We start from the raw sequence: 12,648 nt of genomic DNA, 5'->3' as shown, positions 1-12,648 counted from the left end.
AAGGGAAGAGCGAGGAACAGTAACACGCACGACGTCTGTTATTTACGTTTCACGTTGAGAAGTTCTGATGCGTGAAACGTGGCCCCCCGTGAAATATGACGGAAGTCTCACGTCTACCGACGACCCTTTCCATATTTTTTCCCCTCTCTTTCTTCCTTTTTTCACGTCTCCTTGCTCCGCAATTTAATATCTGCTAGCTGTCACGTGGCGTCGGCTGCCGCTTTGTTCCAAGGCGTTGCCACAGCGCGGACAACTTGGCGAATTTTCGCGAGTCGCGAGATACGGGCCCGACACACCGGTGTGTCATATCGCGCCGCGTTTCTCTTCCTTTCTCTCCTTTTCACGGGGCATCGTTAGCGTCGCGCGCTACTCAATACAACGACACATTTTGCACGTTGCGAAAACCCTTTCTTTTTCTCGGTTTTTTCGCCTTTGCCTTTGGCCCTCCTACAGGGCTACACACAGTTTTCGAGCAACATTGTGCAACGTTTTTTTGACGTTGCTGCTACACACTTATATTTCTTTGTGAGAAGTATTCGTGTAACCCAGTGAAGAAGTGGACACAGATTGTGTACGTAGGAAGGGAAAATTGAATGGCGAGATAAGATCGCCGGCGCTACATTGCGAGAAAAAGAGACCTATAAATAACAGGCTGGTAATGAGAGCAGGTTATTGCTGCTCTTCCACGAAATATTACCCGGGGCTGGAGCGAATAAAAGGGACGAGAAGGAAGGGAAAAAAGGGAGGGGGAAAGGGAGGGTCGGAGGAACGATAAGGAAAGGCGAACAATCACTTCCGATATCGAGCGACGGATAACGCGTCGTTTCCCGCGTAAATCCATTTACGAAAATAGTTAAAAGACACTTGCCACGCAGGATGGTTAGCCCCCTTAGGCGGAACAGCCATCATAAGCCAACGGATCTCGTAAGTTCCGGTTACAAAGGGGCTTTAACGACCTCGCGGAATATCGCGGCCGCTGTGTGTACGATGGAAAAGCAACGGTCGGGCGACAACGCCGGGAATAAAAGTATAAAGGCGTAAAGTGATACGCGGGATGATAGAGACATTTACGAGAGGAAAATTCACCGTGGCTCGTGAAACACACCCATACCGGATAGGATTTAAGGGAACCGTCGTGTCTGCGTCGTTTCGACGAAGGCCAAGGACCGTGAACGCGGCGGCGACGACGTCGAAACGAAGAGTATACGACGCCGAGAGTAAAGAAAAAAGAAGCTCGAGAGAAAGATGAGGGGAGAAACAGAGAAAAAGAGGGGAAAAAATTGAATTCGTTGATTTTAGAGTTGATTCATTTTTTTCTTCTTCTCATCTTCCTCCTTTTTTCCCTTCGTCAAGGTAAATCTTCCACTCTTTTCCGAGGATCCACGAAGGGGAAAGTTACTTTCCAGTCGTTTAAGTTCGAAGACTCCGAGTTTATTCAAGTTCCGCCTGCAGGATTATCATACCTTTAACTCCTAGCAATTTGCTCCCCGGTCCTATTAGACGAGCAAGAGAGAAATAATTGGCAGGATATCCTGGGCCAGCGACGCGAGACAGGGACGACAGACGCGGAGAAGCTTTGGGGAGGAAGATTAAAAAGCAAGAAGAGAGAGAGAGAGAGAGAGAGAGAGAGAGAGAGAGAGAGAAATGAAGAATAAAGCAGGAAGGGACGAGTGGCACTCGAGGAATTCGTGACTAATTAGGACAATGGCGGGAGCACTCTGTGAGTAAGCAGGATTTTAATGGACGGATCTTCCAATCGTTAGGGAAAAGTGCTTTTTTATTTCCACCCAACCCGGTTTCGTGTCTGCATTCGTTTGCTACGTCTATTCAATCGTCTAATCTGTCCGCGCGATTCGACCCGAATATTAGTACTACCCGAATATGCCCTAGCATCTCCAAAGATTTCGCTCGAGATAACCTCTTAAACGACCATTCATCGGACCTTCTCCGTCTTGTCACGTCTAGGTATATATACATATATACACACAACCTGGTTACTTAAGTAAATGAGAAAAGTACTAAATCAACGTGAATCCAATTTAACAATCAACCATCGCAGATTCGTTTCACGAGATCTCGCGGATGGGCTCCGGGAAGCACTTTCTGATGGCGCAACAGGAACGGGGCAAAATGGCCGCGCTAATGGATTCACGCGGTCAGATAAATTTGTTAAAGACAGCAACGCATTAAATATCATGCGCTCGGAGCGGGGGAGGAGGAGGAGGAGGTGGGAGGAGGAGCGGGAGGAGGGCACTTCTCTGGCCTCGCCCGCTATCGTTTCACCGGCATGAATAATTCAATAAAACGATAACTGCGTTGCGTGTTAATTCACCGAGTCGAGTTTCTGCGCTAATAATTCACATAGTTTATGATATATCACTGACGTTTCGCGCCCGGCGATTATGCAGCGCGCCACGGCACAGCGTAATTTGCGCGTGAATATTTCGCGAGATCCCGCTTGCCCCCGGAGGAAATCTGCCGGGACGATTTTCTTCCGACGCGATTGCGACGTAACGTCGAACGAACCTGTAGCGTTGATTTTCACGGCACCGCCGCGGAAACCAAATGGGAAACGCGCCAGCCCAATTATGGGTGTCTAACACGTGTATCTGATGCATTACGATTCATGAGTTATGGCCGAGCAACGGGATAATCTGGTGCCGTTAGTCTGCCAGGGGATGGAATATTCAGTACTTCTTTGTGAAGTGTTGTCGGTATAGTGGATAGATATGATGTAGCGAGCTCGTAAAATCGACTAGGCGTCAATGTACGTGTAATCTGAAACTGCTGTTTCAGGGAGACGAGGAGACGGAGACTCGTTTAGGGTCGTTCGATGTTAACTGGGAATTGATTCTTGCGTTGTGGGATATTTAAAAAATTTGTTCGCGTGTTAATTCTTAAGCTGATCCCAATTATTATCGAGTAAGAGGATTAATATCGTGTAGCTTGAGCGAAAAATTGTATGTAGAAATTTTCAATGTCAATTCACCTCTCTACGCTTTAATTCTTAACAGCTGTAAATTAATTTTTATCAATATGATAATCATCAGTGAGTGAGAGGCTTAATATTGTGTAATTTTCATGAAAGATTGTAAGTAGAAATTTTCAATGTCAATTCACCTCTCTACGCTTTAATTCTTAACAGCTGTAAGTTCATTTTTACCAATACGATAATTATTAGTGTAATTATTAGAAAGAATATAAGCACAAATTGTAAATATCAATTCAGAAATGACGCTCGACGCTTTAATTTACCTCCTCGCTGTATCGCTTCCACCGACTATACCTCTAAGGTGATACTCTCGATAATTTGTCAAGCGTGAATGAAAGAAGCTTACACAAAAGACATGCCGAACAAAATAGTTCATTTACTTGAAATAGTGATGTTAATCCCTTCGCTACGAAGGGCGTGTATACAATTTATTAATTTATTTCCACATTTCACAAATAAAATCTCGCTATGAACTGAGAGTCAGGCAACACGATAACGCCCCAGGCATTTGACAATCACGAAACAATTAATTTTCAACCTTACATATCTTTACTTTCACGTCAGCGTTGAGTAATAACTGTTTCACCCAGAACACAGCTAGCATTTTCTATCTCAAGCGTACTGTAGCGAAAGGGTTAACAGCGATGCCAGTAGAACATCGACCACGATGTTGACAATTTTTTTAAAGTACGCTGTTACGTTTTAACAGGCAACAAAACAAGGGTGAATCGAAAGAACGAAAACGACCCCGTGGTGTCCTCACCCGGGATCGAATTTACGAAACGATCTAGTCAGCTACGCGGCGATAATTGCGCGTTCTGCAGAGAGCATTATAGGATCGTATAGTAGCGCGTTTTATCGTCAATATTTGTCACCGGCACGGATACAAGCCACCCTTCGCCCGTTACTTACTCTGTGCCGCCTTTACGGCCGCCTAAGCCAGTATCGTAATTATGGCGGGTTATGGGGGTATAAAGGGAGAAGTAGAGACGAAGTAACACTCTCGATCTCACCTATAAATGGCCTAAGGCCGATACGCCTTTCCTATTTACACGTTCACCCTATACACGTGCAACTCTGTATACACGTATACACATGTGTCGAAGGTCGTGCAGATCATTCTGTATGTATGTGTGTGCGCGTGTGTGTGGTGTAGATCGTCCCACATGCTCGAGCGTAATGCACTGTTAACCGTGGCAACAACGATGCTCCGAGCAATGTTTACTGAAATACGGTAAACGCCGTTCGACGGCCTGTCCCCGTATTCTGGAATCCATGCAATTGAAATCCGAGGAAATTAGCTATTCCGCCGTTAATTAATTCTGTTCACCCCCCACCCCCTCCATTGTTACGTCTCCGTTTCGAAATGAAACACGCCCGAGCTGCTGCGCACAGATTCGACGTACACGGACAATCTGTTTGAAAAAAAGAAAAAATAGGGAAAAGGGTGAACTAGTAGGCGTCCCTAAAGAGGCTAATCGAACCGTTATAATTGTCCTTTCGCATCGACTGCACGGTGCGTCAACTTTTTCGATATTCAGCGAATTATCCGCATACGTGTCGAGCGTGGAATTCATTTTTACGCTGGCTCGCAGCATTCTCGCGTATTTCGCTGCTTTCTCGTGGGAAAGAACGTTACTCTGCGCGACGACTTTGAAAACGCGTTACACGGAGGTTTATTCAATTTTCCCGAGGCTCGTGTTACGGGCCTCCTACGAACGGTGCACGAGCTGTGTACACCGACGGTTGCGTCTTAAGCGAGCCAGCTCCAACGAAATTATAATCCAGCGGAAGGACGAAAAGCGAGCGTGGAAAACGTGGTTGCATTCTTGCCAGACCAACGAAGGTAGGAAAAATTTCTCTCCGGCAATTCTATCCCTTTTAATTCTTCCCTCGGTTCCTCTTTTTTGCGGGAGAAAGAGAGGGAGAGAGGAGAGATCAGAGGCATTCTGTACGCCTGAAGCGCGATAAGGGGAACTTGGAAGGAATATTCGGAGGAACCTTCCGGTTACCTCCAAGTTTATACTTGTTTATCGTAAGTGGCCGTGAAAGGAGGAACAAGAGAAGTTTGGTGGCACGGTGTGCGTGTTTTTCCTCTTTCTTCAAGTGGCTGAACGAGCGTCGACGGCCGTACGAAAGAGAGCGGATTGTTCCACGGGATATAACTAGAGGGGGTGGAGACGGGATATTAAAGAAACAGCGGTGGAAAAAAGTGTTCTAACGCGGTAGCTCGAATGTCCTTTGATAAGAAGGGAGCACAGAGGGTGTTCGGCCACAAAAGAAAGGCACCGTGGCCGAACCCCGGCCCGTTAAAAATTGCTCTTTGAAGCGACGCCGCTCGCGTCGCTCGGGGACACGGTATGTCTTGGTAAACTCGCTGCTTAATAAAGAGTTCACAAAAGCAGAGTAGCAGGGGGATCGGAGGAGAACAAGCTTTTTCTCGCGGTGAAAAGAGTCGCTACGGTTACATGCAAATTCCTTCGGTCGATGGGGGAGAGAAGTCGATTGGAAGTTTCAGTCGCGAAGCGATTCGGGGTCAGCCGGTGAAGAGACCCTTTTCTGATATGAACTTCCCCAGCCACGGCGTGCAGGGAGGGAGGGGGGGGGGGGGGGGGAGGGGAAAGTTTGTATTCTCGTTTGGGATGGAAGTTTCTCTTGGAGTCAGGACGAGTGTTTCGAGACGTGAGAGACTGGTATCGATGGAAAGTTCGCGGGAGCGAGAGCTGCTTTTAACGACGTACGATCGTTCTCTTGGAAACGACTGTGACGGACGATCGTGATATCAGAGCGAACGGTGGAGAGAGGGTCGGGGGGAAATGATAACGAAAACCTGGAAATTAGATCGGCTAAACGAGGGGGAAAATAGGTTTGAAAAAAGCCACATTGGATTAAGTTGTTCCGCGGGGGAGAGAGAGAGAGAGAGAAGGAACGCGTATCAGAGAGTCGGAGAGAGAAAAAGAGATTGCCGGCGTGCAGTCTATAATCGAGCCTCGCTAATCCACTCAGCGGGCTCTTAAACCGAATCGAGCCTACTGGATAAATTATGTAGCCGTGAGGATAAAACGGCCTCTTAAAACGTTCCTATTTTTAAACTTGTCTGAAACTGGCAAAAAAGGCAAGTGGGTTCGTCTCGAGAGCCGGAAGAATCGCGGAAAACTGAGAAACTTCGCCGACAGGCTCGAGCTTTCGCGTCATAACTCTCTTCGAGTTCGTTGAAACCTATCTCTGTATAATTTCTATTCCCATTTGACACTACGTATGCTTTCTCCGCTAAACTGGCGCACGGGCGACGTCAATCTATTTCTCCTACCGTTTGCTAATCGCTTAATCGTACAATTAACTCGACAATTTCAAAGACATCTTCTCCTCGACCAAGAAGAAAAGCTACAGGACAGAGGTAAAAGAATTGTACCGGATCGATCCTTCGAGACAGGACGAAACAAGCAGCAGGCTTTGCTTCCTGCAAAACTCCCACGGATTTTGCCGGTGTGTTTTTTAGACGGTAACGAGATCAGCGTTCGTTTCTACGGTAGACACCTATACGGATAGGGCTTCAACTAGAGCACGCGGGTTCCACCCTCCTGGCAACATTCATCCGTGCCAGTCCACTACACTCGACCCTGCCCCTCCCCTCGGCCTCTCCACCCCCGTTCGTGCTTCTTCTCCGGGATAATCTTGTTACCGGCGATACCTACCCCCTTAATCCGCAGGAGCTTGTCTACGAACGAGCACCTAATCGTTCACCGAACCAGCCTGGCTATCTCTAACGCAGCAATCCTCGAAACCTTCTGTACGTTTCGATGCTCGAGCGATAGAGAGAAGAGAGCGAAGCTGCTTCATTAGCCAAGCTTCCTGCGCGAGTAAAGGGATTCCTTTGGAGTTGTACGGACTCCACCTGATGAAACAGGCGATATTCCCTTCCTTCCACCTGAATCGAGCGTTTCGATCCGGTATAGAACGGACGAAAGAGAGCCTCTCGTGTTACAGACCAGCTGTATCATTTTCTTACATCTTCTTCGCAACCACTTCGCGATGAAATTAAACAAGAGAAGACGCCACTCGATCGATCAATCGCACCTCGACGTCTAGTTCGTACACACACATTATATCGTAGAGAGAGAGTGGCTTACACAGATATTTCGAGGATGAAAAGTTGATTTCTAGGTTATTGGAGAATCGATTGACGCTTGTTAACCCCGAGAGCGAACCGGAACGATTATCGATAAGAACGTTATTAAAGTTTCGCCTCGTTCAGTTCTCTGGAGTAGCCTTTCATGTTGCACCGGCGAAACAGACACCGTACAACGCCATAGCTCACGATTAGGCCGGACAAATAGGAGCAACCTGTTCAACGTGGTCCCACCAGGCAACAACCGGGGGAATACGCGATCCTATATTATGCAACGGCTTAATTGCGAGCTTGGGATTCTGTCCATTAAAGGATCAGTGTCCTATTTAGCCGTAGAGAAATCAAGAAGCGTTCTCTTTGATTCGCGAAACCAGGTCGGAGCTTGTTACAAATGGATCGGTGACCTCGTTATCCTTCGTTCAACCGATTTTTCTTCTGGCCGGTATTTTTCTTTAAGCGAAGGACCAAAGGGAGGGTTGATAGAATTGGTCGCAAAGAAACACACAGGTCGCACACAGTGTCGTTTCGACAAGAGTGGGTCGCGTTCTTTTAAACACAAACGTTCCCTACCGGATAATAGTCATTCGTGTCCATTGAACCGTACACTTTCTCCCAGTCTACACAATTTCACCTGACGACGCAATCGTGACGCAAGAATCCTAGCTCGATTCGAGAACTCGGTCCTCCGCGCGCGTGTTTTCATCTGCTGACAAGGTCTGCGGAAGCTATCCCGGCTTTAATAGAGACTGCGACCCTTGAGGCAACTCTCGCCGTTACAGATGGACCGGACGAACGTTAACCGGTATATAACAGGCATGGTCGTCTGTATCCTCGTTTCTTCCCCGACCAACGATAGGGCAAACAACGGCCTCGATTCCGGCTGTCTCGAATTAACGGTAAAATGCTCCGCGATACTTGGCCGAGACCCTAGGGAGCCCGCGGGCCAGTTGCGTTAACTAGAATCCACTCTCTCTCTCTCTCTACGTTCGTGAGTTAGCTCTTTCGACAATGGAATGGTAATTACGGGATGACAATGGAGCTGCTGGTCGTCGAATTTTTCAAGCAGACTCGCCAAGGATAAATGGTTTCCACGTAGAGAATATTAACCCCTCCGGTATCTTCAGAAGTTAACTAACCTTCGGGATCTTCGTCAGAGTGAACTCTTTTATAGGGTTCGATAAACTGTCAGTGGTCCGTGTCGTTGGAGTGTGAAAAGAAAAAGGAAAAAATGAAAGAGGATCTCTCGTTGGAAGAAAGCTAGCCTAGCCAAACGGTGTTCCGTCGTAGAGGCCAGGGTTAGAGGTATCTCCAAGTTGACGGAGGTGCTTCTCGGTCTTATCTCTGGGCCGACTAATTCCCGAGGATTTCGCGGACGTGCGTTTCTCCGGGTCGTCCTTCATCAAGGGTTAATCAGATCACAGTTAGAGGGAAGGGGAGTGGGAAAGCGATGAAGGTGGGATGCAGTAGCAACGGTGAGAACTCGGCGAAACTCCGTTCCGGGAAGAGAAACAGGGACGAACTGATAGAGAGATAGCAGAGAGATCGCGGCAAATCGCTCGTGCGCGTATTACAGGCACGTTCACGCGTGGATGTTTGCACGCGACAGCCGAAGAGCAAATACGTGTTTCCATTTGATGTGTTAAGCTTTTACCTCTTTGTGTGAGTTTGCCGGCCGCGCCTGTCCTACTATCTCCGCGAATTTCTCCTGCGTTCTCTATCATCTGTACACGTGTGTGTGTGTGTCAGTGTGTCCCTGCATCCTATCTCTCCATCGGTGTACGTATGCACGCGTATCTGACGAGCGAACGTACGTATATGTGTCGGTACGTGCGTGACGAACTCTGTTACCGCGGAACGAAAGAGACGATACCGTGTGACGACCAACCAGGCCGATGATCTCTCGTTGCGCCCGTGGAAAAGTGGGCCGGTAATTTCATTTGCATGGGGTTGTGTCAACTGCGCAAACAGGGGAAACAGAGGGACAATGGGAGGGAAGAGGGAACAGCGGGAACGCGTCGACTGTGCCGCGAAGCGAGAAAGAGGCTGGCAGAGAACAACGGGACGGGAATAACCGCGAAAAATCTAGATAGAGAAGAGAGAGAGAGAGAGAGAAGGAAACGAGACACGAGAGTGGAAAGGAAACGAGAACGTTGCCTCGACGAAGAATCCTATCGGAATGTCATTCCTGTCACGAGGGCGTTTTCCGTCCCACCACCTTCTTACAGGACTTTATTGCATATTCAGACTTGTCTCCCGTTTCTTTCTGCGCGCGTCACGCGCCCGTTACGAAGCAACAAACAGGATATAATAAACGGAGAATGAAGTTGAAGACACACACATAGAGTTGGCGCACTTGGTTTCTTTGAAAACAAAAACCACTGGTCCCATTATGGATAACGAAGTATCGTACAATATGCAGTTCTTCTTCTACCATCGTATACTTCAAACGTCATAGAACCGAGTGGGAAGAAAATTTGAATTTCCTTTCAACCTCGATTCTACTTCTCCTCCTATCCCTTTCCCTCTCCGCTCGAAATTGGACTCGGGATTCCGCTTGCTCCGTTTGCCAGATCGTTATTCCGTCGTTCCTTTTACCACGAGCATAAATTTTAGGACGCTGTCTGCGGGGCAGAAAAAGCTTGAGCGACTTCCAAGTGTCGGGGAAAAGAGACGCGCGGTGGACGAGGCCAGAAGAGAACGTATTAATATTCTGTGGTCGGCGTAACCCTCCAAGGGTACATTTCGAGTCTCGACACACTCGGGGGCGCGGGGCTTCCATTTCCTCCTCCCTCTAATCCACCAAATTCTCGAGGTAATACGTATACACGTAGAGTGTATCTGTGCATATATAATGTACAAGGATGTATATATATACGTTTGTAGACGCTCGTATCTCGAGATACATCCGGGAAGGATGTCTTTCTACGCTTGGATCACCCTCGTCGTCCAAGAGTCCCCGACCGCATAATCGTTCCTCGGCTTGCATTCTCCGCATAATTCTGTCGTCGACAGGACCAACAGGGAGAGAGACGCGAAGGGTTGCACTTTTCATTACACACGCAGTTTATACAACGGCGTGTTCCCCAAAAAACACGCATTCTATTCTCGCGACGCGGCTAATGGAGCACAGGCCATCCTGGCCCCCTCTTCAGAACACCAGCCTTTGTAGTTTCCATTTTTCATTCGCAACGTTTGCCAACGTTCCTCGTGTTTTCTTATCCTCTTAAGTGTGATAAATCAACCTTTAATGTCGGTTTAGTCGGCAGGAATAAATTGTGCTCTGTGTCGTTGCGCGAACTCCGCGTAATATTCCAAAGAGGTATTTGGTCTCTAGCTTGCGTACACACACACACTAGGGAAGTTTATGAGAGAAAAGAGGGAAACGGTTTCCGCTTTTTTTCCCTCTCTCTCTCTCGTTTCTTTTTCTTCATCATCTTCTTTTTCTTCTAGGCTAAACACTTTTTGCCCCCCACCCCGTGCTACTGCTTAATCCCTGCGTCACTTTCTGCTCCAATTTCTTCGAGAATCTTTGTCATTCGAGGACCTCGGAGCGTTTCAATTTTCTCCGTTCGGCGTGCCGGTCGCAGAGCTTTACATTCCGCAGACTCTCGAGGAATCCGGCTTTTTGTCTTAACAATTGAAACGGCGGCGACGCTCTCGCCGCCGCCGCGGCGGCCGCACAATGCTAGCTCTCTCTCCTCCCTGCCGCGCGCTCCCAGGCCGCGTCACGTTGGAACGGGGATCGTCTCCTCGTTCCACGTCGACGACAATGAAGTTTGCCTCGTTCCGGGAATAATGGGCCGCGCTATAAACTCCGTAGTTCCCGCGTGTTCGCGTTTAAACGCGTTTCAACGTAATTAAAAATGGCGTTCGAAGACGCATTGCCGTGTTTTCGCGGCAGTTCTCCCGCTCGTTTAGGCTTCGACCATGTATCTCTTCTCTCTCTCTCTCGCTGGATATCTCATTGGGTTTGGTCCAGTTCGAAGCACGTGCCGCAATTTTAAACATATACGCGACATTAATTCTCCGAACGTTATGTGAATTATAATTATCTGTCCCGCGGCCGTGGCCGCTTAACAACTCGCTCGTTGTTCCGCATTATAACGAGAGGAAAATGGGAAAAAACAACGGGCTCGTAGCAAGCGCGAGCGTGTTTTTTTCTCCTCTCTCTCTCTCTCGCTCTCTCTCTCTCTCTTGTTTTAGCTCGCGTGTTCTCTTCCTGTTTTCAACCGCGCTCTCCTCTCGTTTCAGCTTGAAGATACGCGCGCCGCTAGTGAGCGGGGAAAAATAGCGAGGAGAGGAGAAAGAAGTTCAAGCCGGATGCAGACTCTCTTTTCGTCTCTTCAGCCTCTCTGTCCACAAAAGTTAATAGGTAGGAAACTCGACGTAAGCCTCGTAATAAAGTGGCGAAACGTACGGTCCTTTCTTCTACGACACAAGACGGAAAGTATTTTCGCCCTCTCCGCCTCTCCGTTACCTCGCATCCCGTGGGGTTTCCCTTCATTTCTTTCGCGCCGGATTTTCCTTCTCGATGCTCCTCCTCTCTCTTCTCTCTTCGGTCTCCGCTTCGTCTAGCGTTAACTTTACGACGATCATAATTCTGCGGGCCGGTTAATAGGATTACTGCCAGCAGCTTCGTAATTGTCCACGTCTCTGCTACTGTTGTATCGAGCGTAGCCACGGTGCTTCAGAACTTAATAGATAAAAAATACCAGGTGTAAGTCGCCTAATAAAGGAAGAAGACTCGCTCTCTTCCCCCCTGCTGTCTCCCGTCGTTCAAATCTCCTGTTTCGAGGCGTACGAAAAAGGAGACACCAGCTCCGGGGATGTCCTGGCAAAATCTACCGCGTGAACAAGCAGGCCGGTATATTTCGTGCACCAGGTGTTACCACGCCGACGGTTAAAACAATTTGCCATAAATTTTCGCTGGTTAGAAGGCAAACTGTCGGAGAAGCAAGGATTCTGTGAGAAATCCTCCGATTCCACAGTCTTTACTTCTCTTCTTTTTCTTTACCTACGATTCTATCTTGAATTTCCCTTCTTGGATTCTCTCGTATACTACACGTTGCTCGAGATATCCTTGAAGCGACAGGAAAGTTGCACGGTACACGTCTTTCGTACGAAAGATGCTTCTCGCGAGACTCGATTCGCTGTTTGGAAGTTGCGAGGGAGACGCGATGCAAGAGCAACGAAAAATAATTTTCAAAGAGGGACGGACTGAGTTTCGGGTTAGTGGATCTCGAGGAGCGTGCTTCTGTGAAAAAGGAAACAGCGACGACTACGACGACGAATCTCGCCCCTAGCCCGAGGCGCGGAAAATACTGCGGCAACGGTTGGAAGCAGTCGAGATAGCCGGTCTGAAGGGACAAGAAGGATTCATAAAACAAGGGAAGCAGGCGAGGGCGACATATTGCCGCGCGTGGCATGTATTATGCATGAACAGGCCAGGCCCACGGCTCTGACTCCGGCAACGGCCGCTTGTCGTTCCTCTCTTTAGCCCGGTCTATTAATTCGAAAAATTGTACCC

General features: G+C 48.2%; 1 protein-coding gene across 1 annotated transcript in view; it reads right to left on the bottom strand.

Annotated features, from left to right (window-relative positions):
- The window catches only part of LOC108572813 (protein Fe65 homolog), a 132,865-nt gene that overhangs the window by 92,241 nt on the left and 27,976 nt on the right, over positions 1–12,648 (bottom strand). The gene's annotated exons all lie outside the window — the stretch shown is intronic.

Source organism: Habropoda laboriosa, unplaced genomic scaffold (genome assembly GCF_001263275.1).
Source record: "Habropoda laboriosa isolate 0110345459 unplaced genomic scaffold, ASM126327v1 scaffold22, whole genome shotgun sequence".
Lineage (NCBI taxonomy): Eukaryota > Metazoa > Arthropoda > Insecta > Hymenoptera > Apidae > Habropoda > Habropoda laboriosa.
The sequence above is the reverse complement of the archived record's forward strand: the minus strand, read 5'-3'. Positions and strand labels throughout refer to the sequence as shown.